Below are 13,754 nucleotides of genomic sequence, written 5' to 3'. Positions count from 1 at the left end.
CAGTATGATTAATCACAATTAATTTTTTTGAGTTAATTGTGTGAGTTACCTGCAATTAATTGACAGCCTTAGTAATTACCCTTCATTTTACACAAGAGGAAACTGAGGCAGGAAGCTATCAAACAATTTCTTGAGATCACACAGAAAATCAGTGGCAGAGCTCAGAATAGAGCGTAAATGTCTAGGTTCCTTGCCAGATGCCCCTTGCTTTGGACCATGCGGCTCATCATGCATGGAGCAACATGATGGTAGTTTTCTTGGTACAAACCTCATCTGGAAGAAGTTAACAAGCCGTATGAAATCATAGCAGCTCATAGCCATAACGCAATCCCAGATTACATACAAAACAGTCAAATGACCTAAATGCTGACCAAACACAGACCCCTGGGGAAAAGGACCACCAGGGACCACTGTGTCTTTCAAATTTCAACACAAAGGATCATGTGGAAAGAGAATTGTGGACCATTGTGCAATACAGAAAGGAGTGAAAGAATTCACATAGAATGGTGACTTACTACTTAGCCACTTGTAGCACCTAGGATTTTGTTTTAAGCAACTGATGAAATTGCTGGGGCACTGCAGTCGTCAGCTCCCCACTTCAGCACATTTTTATGTATTGCTACCCAGCCCATAACAAAGCTCTGCAAAAGTATTTCAGTATGATAATTTCTATCAAACCATGCACACATTTGGACCTAGTAGGCTTCTGAAAGTCTAGATGGCAGCAGTCTGTCTCCACCTTCCGTCTATACTTGACTAGGGAGCTTGTAACAATTCCTCTCAAGACATGGACCTCATAACACAGTTTGGTGTGCCTTGGTGATCCCCCCATTGAACTAGTGCCAGGTGCTTCATATGTAGGGCTACAGTTGAACTGACATACCAGAGCAGATGAGTGGTCTATCACAGACTGTGTACCGTCAGATAGCAGTTAGTACCAAATGCTTCAAGGGAGTAAAACCCACACAATGGACTATTATGGAATAATATGCCCCTAAGGAAAATTTCTTCTTGACCCCAGGCAGTTAGGGATTGCTTATGCCCAGAACAATGAGAGTTTATATCCTTTAGATATTTGTATCCTATCTAAAACAACTGTATATGTTCTTATTCATATAAGGCCTAATCCTTTATTGAATCCTGTTAAGTTCTTGTCCTCAGCCTGAATTGTATTTTGAAACTTTAACTACTTTGACACTGCATTTTACCTGCTTACTTAGTAGTGCTTTTTGAATGAAATGTATTCCATTGGTGCTCCCTAAACTGTGCCAGCTTCCAACCTGATCGGATGCAGGTAGTTAGTTTTAACCTAAAAAGCCCTTTTTGTGCTTTAGGTCCTGAACAGACGCCTCCTTCTCTCGTAACATCCTAGGACAGCTGCCGTCAGCTATGGCACTTGATTTTGGCTGTAGTTTTGCATGTCCAGAAGTTCTCAGGAAAGGGGTACAATGCTGAAATTTGTCAATCCTTTAGCACTTTGGGAAACCTTCTGCAGTCTTTGCCCTGGCTCTTAAAGGGGGATGTGAAACTGACGTTCTTGGCTTCTATCAGGAAGAAAGAGTTCATTGACTTTGTGTCAGTTTAGATTTCTTGTAAATTTGTTTCAATCTTTATAGCACACACTCCTAAAACTTTTCAAAGGCAAATTATAAAATAAGCATTAGTCAAAATTTACTTTTCTTCTTATATATTGTATTTTACTAATACCTTGCAGTTCCCTACCATGGTGAAATGTTCAGAATATGCATGTTCTACATCTCAGGTTCTTTTTTAACACACATTCCTAACTATCACATGAAATAGATATTGGAGTAAGTATATGGCTACCTAGGACATCACTGTTGTAAGTATTTTACTGTGACCGCTTGGAACTTCACAGCAGCAGTTGGGGTAAAACTCAGACCCTCCTACTCCAAAAGCAGAGTCTCTAATCTAACCATTTAAAGAATTTCTATTTGGTGTCAGCAATACATGACCTATGACACACAGCTGAGCAGTTCTGACTGGTGCACACACATTCTGCCGTAGGTCATTACAATATATTTTGTATTGTGGTTTTATTAATTTTTCTTTTAAAACTCTGCTAGAATAAACATTTTTTTTGTTTTGTTTCTTTTAAGTCACTTGTTTTATTATCTGCATTTATAGTAGAGATCTGATAAAACTGAAGACCTGATGTTTGGTTTCTAAAGCATTTGGGAAAGTAAATTCATCACAACTCTATGCCATGCCCACTCCATAAATATTTTGGCATCCTTCAAAATGAAACGTGCTGGGGAAATACAAATTCACCATCCTGTATCTTTAAAAGATCTTGGAGTTAGTTACAGGTTTCTGTCTTCACTAGTGCTGTGAGGTCAGCACATTTCTGATGTCAGCTGACGCTTCGAGAAATTAATCACAAGACAGGGGAAGAGAACAATATGTTTGCAAAGAAACAGCTACTGAAAAGAACCTCACACTTCTGTGAGTTACAATTCACAACATTTTAATTTAGTTTTTCCATGTAACAAAGGCAGCATCATTGTGGCTGCTATCATCTCATCTCAAACTCTGGCTGTCTTCCCACACCTATGCAGTTCTGTTCTCTCATCCCTTCATCATCGAGAGGGTAATGGAGAGAGAAAAGTGTTCCCATAAAGGGGAAAGGAAGATCTCTTGCCGCTTCACAATGCCTAGAGAAATAAACCAAAGAAAATCAGTCTCCTTCATGAGAATATACAATCAGAAATTCAAGCAGGCATCACAAAAACTACCACCACTAACTGACAAGTCTTGGTAGACATGCCAAGAACCAAAATAGGCCACGGAGACCGAAACTTCCCTCTTGACCTTAAGGAAGGCCCCTCCAGCTCAGGGGGTGAGGTGCAGTGGAGGCTGTGTGCCCTGAGGAAGAAGTCTGACCACTGATGCCTGTGTTACCTGTCCTGTGGATAGAGGATTTCAGTCTCTGAGGCTGCTGATCCAGCACCTTTCACCAGCATTACATTCCTGCAGACATATTTCATATGGAGAGAAATGTGTGTAAAAAGTCTAGCAGGGTTAAACTGCAACCTCTCTCTCCCCAGCTCTCCCACTGACAAAGCCTCAGAATCTGCCACATGGAAGACAAACATTTCTGGCATTCAGGGAGGGATACAAAGCCTCATACAGCAGACTGTGATTTTGGGCTACTGCTCCCATGTGCTGCCCCACAGATGGGCGAGGAAGGTAATTAGAATGCTGGTGTGGGTTCTATCATCCTTGTGTTTGTCATATGGATGGGGCTGTATGGTGTTTTCACTCCCCTTAAGAAACTTGAGCAATTCATCTTGAGTGTCTTCCTAAGGCATCTAGAGTATATTGCAACTTGTGTGCATAACATACAACAGCAGCAAATTGCCAATACCTATAGGAGAGAGCGGAGACTGACTGACACATAGTATTCCACACCAAAGTGGTGACGAAGAAAAACTTTGCACAAGGACACTGGGGGAAATCCTATTCTTATAAAAATGGCAATGAAGTCTTTAAGGTGTAGACAGAGCCACCGTTGTCTTCCCATCCCCCACCACAGACACACTGCCATCACTAACCATCTTGGCCTCCACCCTACAACTGTATTAAGGCATTGAAAAGTGGAGCTAGTATACATACATACACATACCACACACACACACACACATATAAACACATACCCCCCCCCCACCCCCACACACATATCAGTAGTACCCACTCCCCTCTCTCTGCTGAAGTTTTATGTCTCTGGGCTCATGGAGCTGCGCTCCACAACACTTCCTGTTTGTTTATTTATCTGGGTAATAAGAATATGAATAATATGCACTTCTATAGCTTCTCCCTTCCAAGAATCTAAGTGCTTTACAGACATTAATGCATTAAGCCTCACATCATCCCCATGAGGGAAGTCAGTATGCTCAATTTCCCCCCATGCTTCTTTTGTGAATAATGGAGGAAGCCTGCGTGGTGAAATTGAATGAATTCTTCAAGGTAACAGCAAGTTTGTGGCAAGGGCAGGAACAGAATCCAGGATTTCTAACTCCCGGTCCAAGTGATTTAACATAATAGCATTCTTCTCGTCAAACTCGAATTACCACACAATTTACCAAAGACTCCGCCATATAATATAAAGAGTTCATATGATGGACTCAGAACTCAAAATCCCTCTGAACACTAACTATACAAATCTTTTTATGTTACCATAAAACAGTATCTATTACCAACTAGATTCTAGTTTGCTGCCCAACCACAAAATATAGGTCCATCTCATACTGCCCTAGTTCAACCCAAGGATTTAACATTGCTAAATAAATGCAGTGCATCTGTAAATGAAATAATGGTACAGGGCCACAGTAAAAAACAATGAAAAAATAATTGGAGGTCAGAAAGCTGCTGCCATTTTCTGTAGCAATTTTATCTATTAGTGCTCTGCAAATTCAAAGAAAGATTTTTGTAGTGTGCCCCAAAACAGAACTCCCCCATACCATCAGCTATTATACTGAGAATGGTATAAATATGCAGGCAGACTGAGTAAAGTCTGGACCCAAACACCACCTCTTTCCCTCTGTGGAATGAGTCTGGGCATTCGAGAGGAGGGAAAAGAGAGTCTAAATGACAGTATTTGAAAAGGTATGCCTAGACTAGTATAAGGGTATGTCTTCACTACCGGCCGTATCGGTGGGTAGCAATTGATTTCTCGGGGATCAATATATCACGTCTCATCTAGACGCGATATATCGATCTCCGAACGCGCTCCTGTCGACTCTGGAACTCCACCAACGCGAACGGCGGTAGCAGAGTCAACAGGGGGAGCCACGGACGTCGATCTCGCGCCTGAGGATAGTAGGTAACTCAATCTAAGATACTTCAACTTCAGCTACATTATTCACGTAGCATATCTTAGATCGATCCCCTCCCCTAGTATAGACCAGCCCTAAAAGATGTATTTTTAAAACATTAGCTAAAATATTTTAAAACTCTGGAGTAGACTAGACAAGCTGTATTTTCATAGGTGTTAAAACCCCTCCTGGGAATTCCCCTCAACCAGCTAGCATGTGAAAATACAACTTGCCCACTCTACAGACATTTGAAAATATGTTATTTTAAACATTTTAGCTAACATTGAAAAAAGAAAAACACCTTTAGTCTTAGTCTAGTCAAGCCCTAGAACTAAAATTCACTGGTAGGTAGGTTTTGGCTAGGTACTCGTTCAATCTAATCCTCCCCCCTCCCCATCTCGACTCTCAATAGCAGAGGGCTTTCTGCAAGTCAGCCATTCACACAACCACACCAGGAAGCTATAAAAAGCCAGCCACAAAGGATGCAGTTATTCAAGGCAGGCAGCACTTTCAACTTCCCCCTCCTTCTGTTTCTCTTCCTCCCTTACCAAACAGCAGATCTGATCTTCTCCCAGCAATATCAATGAGTGCAAGACTGGAACCAGACTAGATTAAACCTTTTATTTTACAGGCAAAATTACTGCTTACCAAAAATGCAGCCATGTTCCCTTCCCCCTTCCCACTCTGCTCCCTACAGGAGAGAAATCCCAGAGACTGGGAACGGGCAATGAAGTGACAGAACCATTGCTCTCCTGCCCCCAGGCACTTCGCTCTTAGGAACAGTGCTACAGCAAAGAGACACCTCTGCATATCCTAGTTATGCTATTTCTGTCTTTCCTATTCAGCAGCTTGCCAGCAAATCAGAAATGGACAATACCACCAAACAGACATAGGGGACGAAACTCACTGATATCTTTTTACGAAGCCCTCTTCTGGGCAAATATTCAATCTACTGAGCCTCCTCCACACTAATCCTCTCTGTCACTGTCATTTATACACTTAAGCAACACTTGCATTGCTTGTCAAGCCATTGAAGAGTTTTGATTTGCTATCAAACTGTCCCCACTCCCTCTCTGTCACCCCACCCAGCCCCTGCGCTTTTTATCTGACATGCTGTAGAGGAGAGGAAAAAAAGAGGGTTTCTGAAGAGAACAAAAGGAAAATGGAGAAATACCCTGACAATGCCCTGCCTCAGCACAATGTAAATGCCACTCTTTGTCCCAGCCTAATCCATGCTGGTGGGGCAGGGAGGGGGGAGGGAGGAGGGAAGAGAGGAATGGAGAGGGATGAAGCCTCTACCCTTTTCATGGATGCACCTCCTCTCTCCTCCCCCCCCCCAAAAAGAAATACAAGCCATTCCACTCCCTTCTTGGATCTCTTTACCAGTGGGGGGGTTGCAGTAAACATAGGGGACTCTGCTCTGTGCTGCATCTGGTGGAGAAAGCAGAATGGACAGATGTTGACATGCAAAAAAGGGAGAAAAACATTAATCTAATCCCCACCTTTCTTGCATTTCAGAAGCCTTTACTGAATACCTAAAATGTCTACCTCAAGCCTTGCCTTTGTGAGCAAGGCTCACATTTCTATACCCCTACCTCCCCAGTTCAACTACCAAGAGCAGCTGGAGATGCCTTATGAGTAGGGCCCTACCAAATTTGTGGCCAGGAAAAACGCGTCACAGACCGTGAAATCTGGTCTTTTGCGTACTTTTACCCTATACTATACAGATTTCACGGAGACCAGTGTTTCACAAACTGGGAGTCCCGACCCAAAAGAGGGAGGTCGTGATATTGCCATCCTTACTTCTGACCTGCCTTCAGAGCTGGATGGTCGGAGAGCAGTGTTTGCTGGCTAGAAGCACAGCTCTGAAGACAGTGCCCCACCAGCAGCAGTGCAGAAGTAAGGTGGCAATACCATACCATGCCATCTTTATTTATCCGCTGCCGCTGGTGGTGGTGCTGACTTCAGAGCTGGGCTCCCAGCCAGCAGCCACTGCTCTCCAGCAGCCCAGCTCTGAAGGCAGCACTGCCACCAGCAGCAGCACAGAAATAAGGGTGGCAATACCACAACCCACCAACAATAACCTTCCGACACCCCACCCCCCTTGCAATCTCCTTAGGGGCCAGGACCCCTACTGTAACATCACAGTGAAATTTCTGATTTAAATATCTGAAATCATGACATTTACAATTTTTAAAATCCTTATGACCGTGAAATTGACCAAAATGGACCATGAATTTGGTAGGGCCCTGGTTATGAGACTGACAAACACTTTGGGTTAGGGGACTGACTATTATCTGCCCTTCTCACGTCTCTTGGTTTTCCTGTTCCACTCACACTCTGGGTAAAAAATTATCATTTTACTATGAAAACATAGCAGCATTTTTAACCAGAATGACCATCTGTCTGTGTGGACAGGAGCTGTGCTGCTTCTACACCATGCCCATCCCCAGGTCCACTGCAACACTCAGTTTTCCTCCTCCATCTTATGAAGGCTAAAAAGCCTTTTCCATGGGAGGGGAGAGGGGTGTGGGGGGGGTATGTTTCTTGTTTTCTTCCTCTCAGTGGACAGTTGGTGAGTGCTAAGGCTGAGCAAGTTCCCTTTTGCTGTCTTTACTCCACTGCTGCTGAAACATTCACCTATGCTTTTGACTCCGCTTGCCTTGACTATCACAATCTGCTCTCACCATTTCAGTCTCTAGACTGCAAATACAAGAGCCTTCTCCTTTAAAGCTCCCGCCATCTAGAACAGCATTTGTGATCACTCCACTGAACAGAACTCTCTTTACAAATCTCTACTCAAAACACCTTTCCAATTTGCACCTAGACCTTAGTTTCTTGTGCCCTCTGCAATAACCTCGGGTCAAATCCTGCTTACTTCCCACACAGTAAGTACTCCAGATGGTTTTAATGGGACTACTCAGATAAGTAAAGCAAACAGGATTTTGCCCTTAGTATTTAACCAAGTGTGATATTTAAGTTTAAAGTGAACAGGGGACAGTTTTACTGAAGAAAAAAAAGCAACGCCGATATATTATTCACTGTATGCATTTTAATCACATCCAAGTAACATTTCTGCCATATCAATGCACTATAACCTCAAGAAACTTCTTTTAGACTTTAAGACATTCTAGCAGGACTGACAGCAGAACAGTCTGCCTTGCCAGTTAATAACAGAGCTATTTTAGAAGGCAGGCTGCACATTTTACAAGTTACTTCCAAGGTACCTCATTTAGAAGCCAAATGCAGTGAGCTATGCTGTAGATTTACAAAGTGTTCATTATAACTAAAGGGTCAGACATTTTGTTACTTCTGAGGGCTGAGTGCATTGCACATACCAGGTTCTCCTTGCATCCTTTTATTCCCCATAAACTACCTGTGTGCCACCCTCTCTATTTCAGGGATTTCCTGTAACCCTCACCAGCTCCTTCCCCTATGCCAGGGGCAAGGTGTTCCCCCTTTTTCTTCCTTCTCTCCACCCCTACTCATTTCTTTTCTTTCTGTCTGGGAGGAAGACAGACAGAAACATGGATGCCATCAGGCTGAGTGTTAGGCTATGTCTACACTCCACAACTTACAGTGGCACTGCTGTGCTGCTAAAGCAGAGATGGGCAAACTATGGTGAGGCGGACCCTCCTGCCCCTGAGCTCCTGGCCCGGGAGGCTAGCCTCTGGCCCCTTCCCCTCCCCCACAGCCTCAGCTCACCCCGCCGCCAGTGCAATGCTCTGGTCGGTGGGGCTGTGAACTCCTGGGGCAGGGCGTGGTTGTAGCACTGGCACCCACCGGTGCTCCAGGCAGTGTGGTAAGGGGGCGGGGAACGAGGGGGTTGGATAGAGGGCAAAGAAGTTCGGGGTGGTGGTTAGGGAGCACTAGGGTGACCAGATGTCCCAATTTCATAGAGACAGTCCCGATTTCGGAGTCTTTTTCTTATATAGGCTCCTGTCCCCCCCACCCCAGTCCTGATTTTTCACACTTGCTGTCTGGTCACCCCAGGGAGCGGGGTTATGGCTAAGGGTCAGGCCATCAGAAAGTGGGGAACAGAGGAGTTGAATGGGGGCAGGGGTCTGCGGACGCAGTCAGGAAGGAGGGGGCAGTTGGATGGGGCAGCAGGGGGCAGTCAGGGAACAGGGAGAGGAGGGAGGTGGATGGGTCAAGGATCCCAGGGCGCTGTCATGGGATGGGGGGCGGGGGATTGGATGGGACAGGAGTCCCAGGGGTAGGCCGTCAGGGGGCAAGAAGTGGGGGAGGGTGGCGGGGTGGATGGGGGGGCAGGCCACGCCCCCCTCCTCTAACCGGCCCTCCATACAATTTCCAAAACCCATTGCGGCCCTCAGGCCAAAATGTTTGCCCGCCCCGTGCTAAAGCCTTGCTGCTGTAAGGCACGCAGTGTACCTGCTCTTTGTCAGTAGCAGAGAGGTCTCCTGGAGAGAAAATAAAGCCATCCCCAACAAGGGGCAGTAGCTTTGTTGGCGGGAGAGCGTCTCCCGCCAACAAAACACTGTCCACACTAGTGCTTTTCGTCAGTAAAACTTTTGTTGGTCAGAGGTGTGGTTTTTTTCACACCCGAGTGACAAAAATTTTACCAACAAAAGTGCAATGTAGACATAGCCTTAGACCCTGCTTTGCATGGCCAATGAATAGGTAGTTTCCAGTATCTTTCGCTTCTGTCATCCAGGAAGACCATACAATATCCTTTTCACTGTATTTCTAGTGTGTCTATCACATACAGTATTCTAAGTATCATAAGCAGTAATTAACATTCGCATAGTGATATGTGAGTGGATTTTATAATGGCTTCTGCTCTTAGCCTCTTCCTAGTTCATTAGCTTTTTGCTTACCATGTTGGGTTTGTTTTTGTTGCTGTATTAATTCTTTGTATTCAGTTATTATATAAAACTTTTTGATATTTTATATAACAAGTATAATCAGGAGTTCATTCTTTTTAAATGAATTCCATCACTGATTATTAAATATCATTTTGAAGCCTTTTTCACATTTCACTTTGTAAGCACCTTAGCTTTTTGAACTTCACTTACCAACTTGACTTACTCAACTAGATCAAGACAAGGTGGGTGAGGCAGTATGTTTTATTGGACCAACTTCTGTTGGTGGAAAGGACAAGCTTTCAAGCTACATGGAGCTCTTTCTGAGGTTTGGGGAAGGTAACCACAGTGTTCAAGTTAAATATAAGGTGGGACAAATTGTTACACATAAGGATTTCGCAAATGTTGTAGGAGACCACTTAAAATAAAATGAGCAATTAACACCTCTGCAGTCATAGGACAAAGGAAGGTAGTAGGGAGCAAGTTATGTTAGAAATTGTTATAATGAGTCATAAAAGCAGTGTTTCTGTTATGTCCACGGTTTTCGTGTGTCCAGCAGAGTTACAAAATTTACCTTCCCAGGCTCATCTTTTGAAGATGGTTTGCAGGTTTCCTTTGGAGAAGAGGACTCATATCCTAGGACCAACATGGCTACACCACCACTGAACCTGATGATTAGTTTCACTTTATATTCACATGAACCAGTACAGTGCTAATGGGGACAGTATAAGTACCAAGGAGACTTTTTATTATTAATTATTATTATTAAAGTAATGTGAATAGAAATGTTTTCCATGATAGATTTTGAAAAATGTTTTTCTAAGGAAATAAGGCACTGAACTGACTAGCACTGAACTGCACTGAACTGACAACCACCACTGCTCTCTACTGGCTGGAATCAGAATGGCTTAACTGTGTGTCAACCTGTATGCTGCTAATGGCATGTCCTTCCATTTAAGTGGCTGAGACCTGTGCATTTACTGAAGGATTCTGCTGTTGCTGTGACATTTTGAGTGGCCACGGCGTGCAGCAAAGTGACAACTGTGGCGTCCTAGGCGGCACTGACTTGTTCTAACATGAACTATAAAACTAAGATATACAGCTAGTTGCCTGCTACACAATATGTAGTTAATGCTCCCCACATATACTAAATGGATGAAAACCTGTCAGAATACTACGATGAGAGCACTTGAGATTAAACAGGTGACTGATTTTAATGTACAAAGGAAAGTATTTGTGGGGAGGAAATGCTAAATATATTTATCAAGTGGTGTTTGCTACTATACAGTAATACTCAGAAAGATTCCAGAAAGGGATTATATATTCATATAAGGTGAATAGCACACAGACTAGCGAAGCATATTGGCTATGAGTCTTGTGGCTTCAGGGCTGATCACTGGCTGGGGGTCAGGAAGAAATTTTCTTCCCATTTAACAACAAGTAGTATTATGGGAGCTTTTGTCTCCCTCTGAGATACCCAAGTGTCAGCCCAGGGGTTCTCAAACTGGGGGTCGGAACCCCTCGGGGGGTCACAAGGTTATTATACAGGGGGTCGTGAGCTGTCAGCCTCCAATCCCAAACCCCGCTTTGCCTCCAGCATTTATAATGGTGTTAAATATATAAACAAGTGTTTTTAATTTATTGAGGGGGTCGCACTCAGAAGCTTGCTATATAAAAGGGGTCACCAGTACAATCATTGAGAACCACTGTGTTAGCCCATGTCAGAGGCAGCTGCAAGTGGGATGCTGAACGTCAGATGACACTAGTCAAGAAGGGCCAAGGTGTCCATTCTACTATGACAATTCCTATGACGAGTAAGAATTGAGTAAAATCACACTCACCATTCAAAGTGACAGTTCAAGGACTCTGCCTCTCTCCTCTGTCCCCCTTACTTCAGTTAACATTTTGCAATCCATCTCTCCTTGAATTGTAGGTTTCGCAGGTCCCAGCCACATTAGTTCCTTCTTCTGCTACTGCCACCTACCAGTTTTATTATTCTGTTGCAGCAGAAGGGCATATAGAAGAAGTTCTTGTTCAGCACTCACATAATTACACAATTGGGATCCTTTGTCTAAGGTTCCATGGCTTATTCAAGTTTCTCCTCCATCCTCCCCTCACCCAACACCCTTTGCAAAGCACTGGACACAAGCAAGATTAATATCAGGCTTTGAAAGCCATTCCAGCAATGAGGGAGGGGTGGGAGAGTAGAGGATTGAGACATTAGCTTCAATGGACTGCAACAGCATTTCTCTTCTACACTTCCCACCAAAGACTGTTTATAAACACTATAGGACTTAACATTTTCTATCACCAAGAAAACTTTGAAGAAATGCATTAGCTGTGGGTCGGAGCTGCAAAGTCTAGAGGCAAGTTCAGATATGGTTAACTTAAGGGTGACAGGAGGGAGAAGAATATTACAAATCCACAGATCTTTCCCCAAAACAGAAGACACCCAGCCACATGCCTGAAAGCCTGAAAAGTGTTACACTGTGTCTTACAGCAGCTGATTCACAAAAATATACACAAATAAAGGAATAGGCCTGCCCAGTGGTGAGACGAGAGAAGTGGGTGTGTCTGAAAGGAAAAAGCATTGGAAATGTGAGTATAACAGGTCTGTACAATTATCTTGCATGTAAAATTAAAGCACAAATTCTATACTCTGTTATACCTGTGAAAATCTTGTCATTTCACTGATATTTCAGATTAGCATAACAGAGCAAAATTTGGCTCTATGTAAAATCTCCCCCCCCCCCCCCCGCCCCATCTTGTTTTGAGTATTGCTGCTCACATGAGCTGAATACACAAACACTCTTCTTTTCTAGAGCATATAGGAAAACAAACTGAGAAGGTCACAAGTAGAATTTTTTTGATGCCTACAAAGATCAGAGTTATTCACATATACAAAAGATCTTCAAAAGAAGGGCAGGCATACCTAGAAATAAATTATATGAGGGAGCACTTTTGTAAGCCAGCCTGAAGTGTCATACTCGCCCTGCTTAGAAACAACCCCCGATTCCCACTTCACCTCTTTGTCTCCACCTGTAGAACAAGGAATATCCTACCCCACAAAGGATTTGGGAGGCTAAACTGTCCACATCTGCAAAGTGCTTTGAGATCAGTGGATAGGAGGTACCACAGAAGGGTGAATTATTTATTGGGGCTTGGATATTATAGTTAGTGGGATCATTAGAAATGCCTGAAACAGATAGTCAGCCCAGAGGTTGTTCTATCTAGCAGAGATATTCTCCCATTTGCCACGTCCCCCATATCTGGATTAGGGTTAAAATTTTGCAACCTTTTTAGTACTAGTTTTCCATACCTTTCAACTCCTAATTGATGCTGTTAAACTTTGTGCTCACCGTGCACCTGGGGAAGCACCATAACCCTGTGAAAACTTAAGCCAGAATAGCATATTGGAAGGAAAAAGTAGAGATACACACAGAGGATGGTCGGATTTGTGCAGTTAGACATCATCCCTCCAATCATTCTGACACAGCAATGATATTTAACCCACCCTCACAGTGGCTCACCTGAGCACATTAAGGGAGAAACCTTAAAATATTTCTTAAAATCTAGCTTGTACAAAGGAGTGGGAGGGGAGGAAAGTAGGATTTGCTCTCTAAGCCTCATTACTGAAGACATCCTTTGAGAAGCTTCATCAAACTAGGGTGTGGATGGGGGGAAATGGGAAGGAAGAAAGGCAAACGTGAAGGTTGAAGAAAAAAAAGAAAAGAAAAGAAAAAGAGCAGAAAGAGTGAATTTACCTGCCAACAGGTCGGTTTTGGATGCCACCAAACTGCTGCGTTTACTGTTTTACCAGCTTGCATTACTGGGGAGAAAAGTTTAGGAAGGAACATTCTCAAGGACTTTTCATAAGCTCTCACTCTCGCCATCAGAAAGGGGAGAAGGGAAGTTTTTCTCTGGATTGTTTGACTTTTTTGGCTCCTGAAAAGTTTTGCAAAGAACAGTAAGAAAGTGCGAACTGTTAGAACACATCTTTTTTAAAAGAAAAAAATAATACACATAAAATAGAACAATTTCAGTTAAACAAAATTAGAATGCCCACCCAAAACCCACACTTCACTTTGTGAAACTG

At 43.4% G+C, this 13,754-nt stretch overlaps 1 protein-coding gene across 8 annotated transcripts in view; it reads right to left on the bottom strand.

Annotated features, from left to right (window-relative positions):
• Positions 1 to 2,476: 2,476 nt before the first annotated feature.
• Positions 2,477 to 13,754, bottom strand: part of RIMKLB (ribosomal modification protein rimK like family member B) — an 86,393-nt gene continuing 75,115 nt past the window's right edge. Inside the window, exons 8-11 of one of the 8 annotated variants that reach the window (XR_012656821.1) lie at positions 11,500 to 13,603; positions 10,233 to 10,326; positions 2,923 to 2,991; positions 2,477 to 2,675 (exon numbers count right to left, since the gene is read on the bottom strand). The gene's annotated coding sequence lies outside the window, so the exon portion shown is untranslated. Of the gene's footprint in view, positions 2,992 to 10,232; positions 10,327 to 11,499; positions 13,604 to 13,754 lie in introns of all 8 variants that reach the window. The other 7 variants (XR_012656822.1, XR_012656830.1, XR_012656820.1 and 4 more) reach the window with 7 other exon arrangements.

The sequence above is a fragment of the Chelonoidis abingdonii genome, chromosome 1 (genome assembly GCF_003597395.2).
Source record: "Chelonoidis abingdonii isolate Lonesome George chromosome 1, CheloAbing_2.0, whole genome shotgun sequence".
In the NCBI taxonomy this organism is placed as follows: Eukaryota; Metazoa; Chordata; order Testudines; family Testudinidae; genus Chelonoidis; species Chelonoidis abingdonii.
This window is presented reverse-complemented; position numbering and strand designations above follow the sequence as displayed.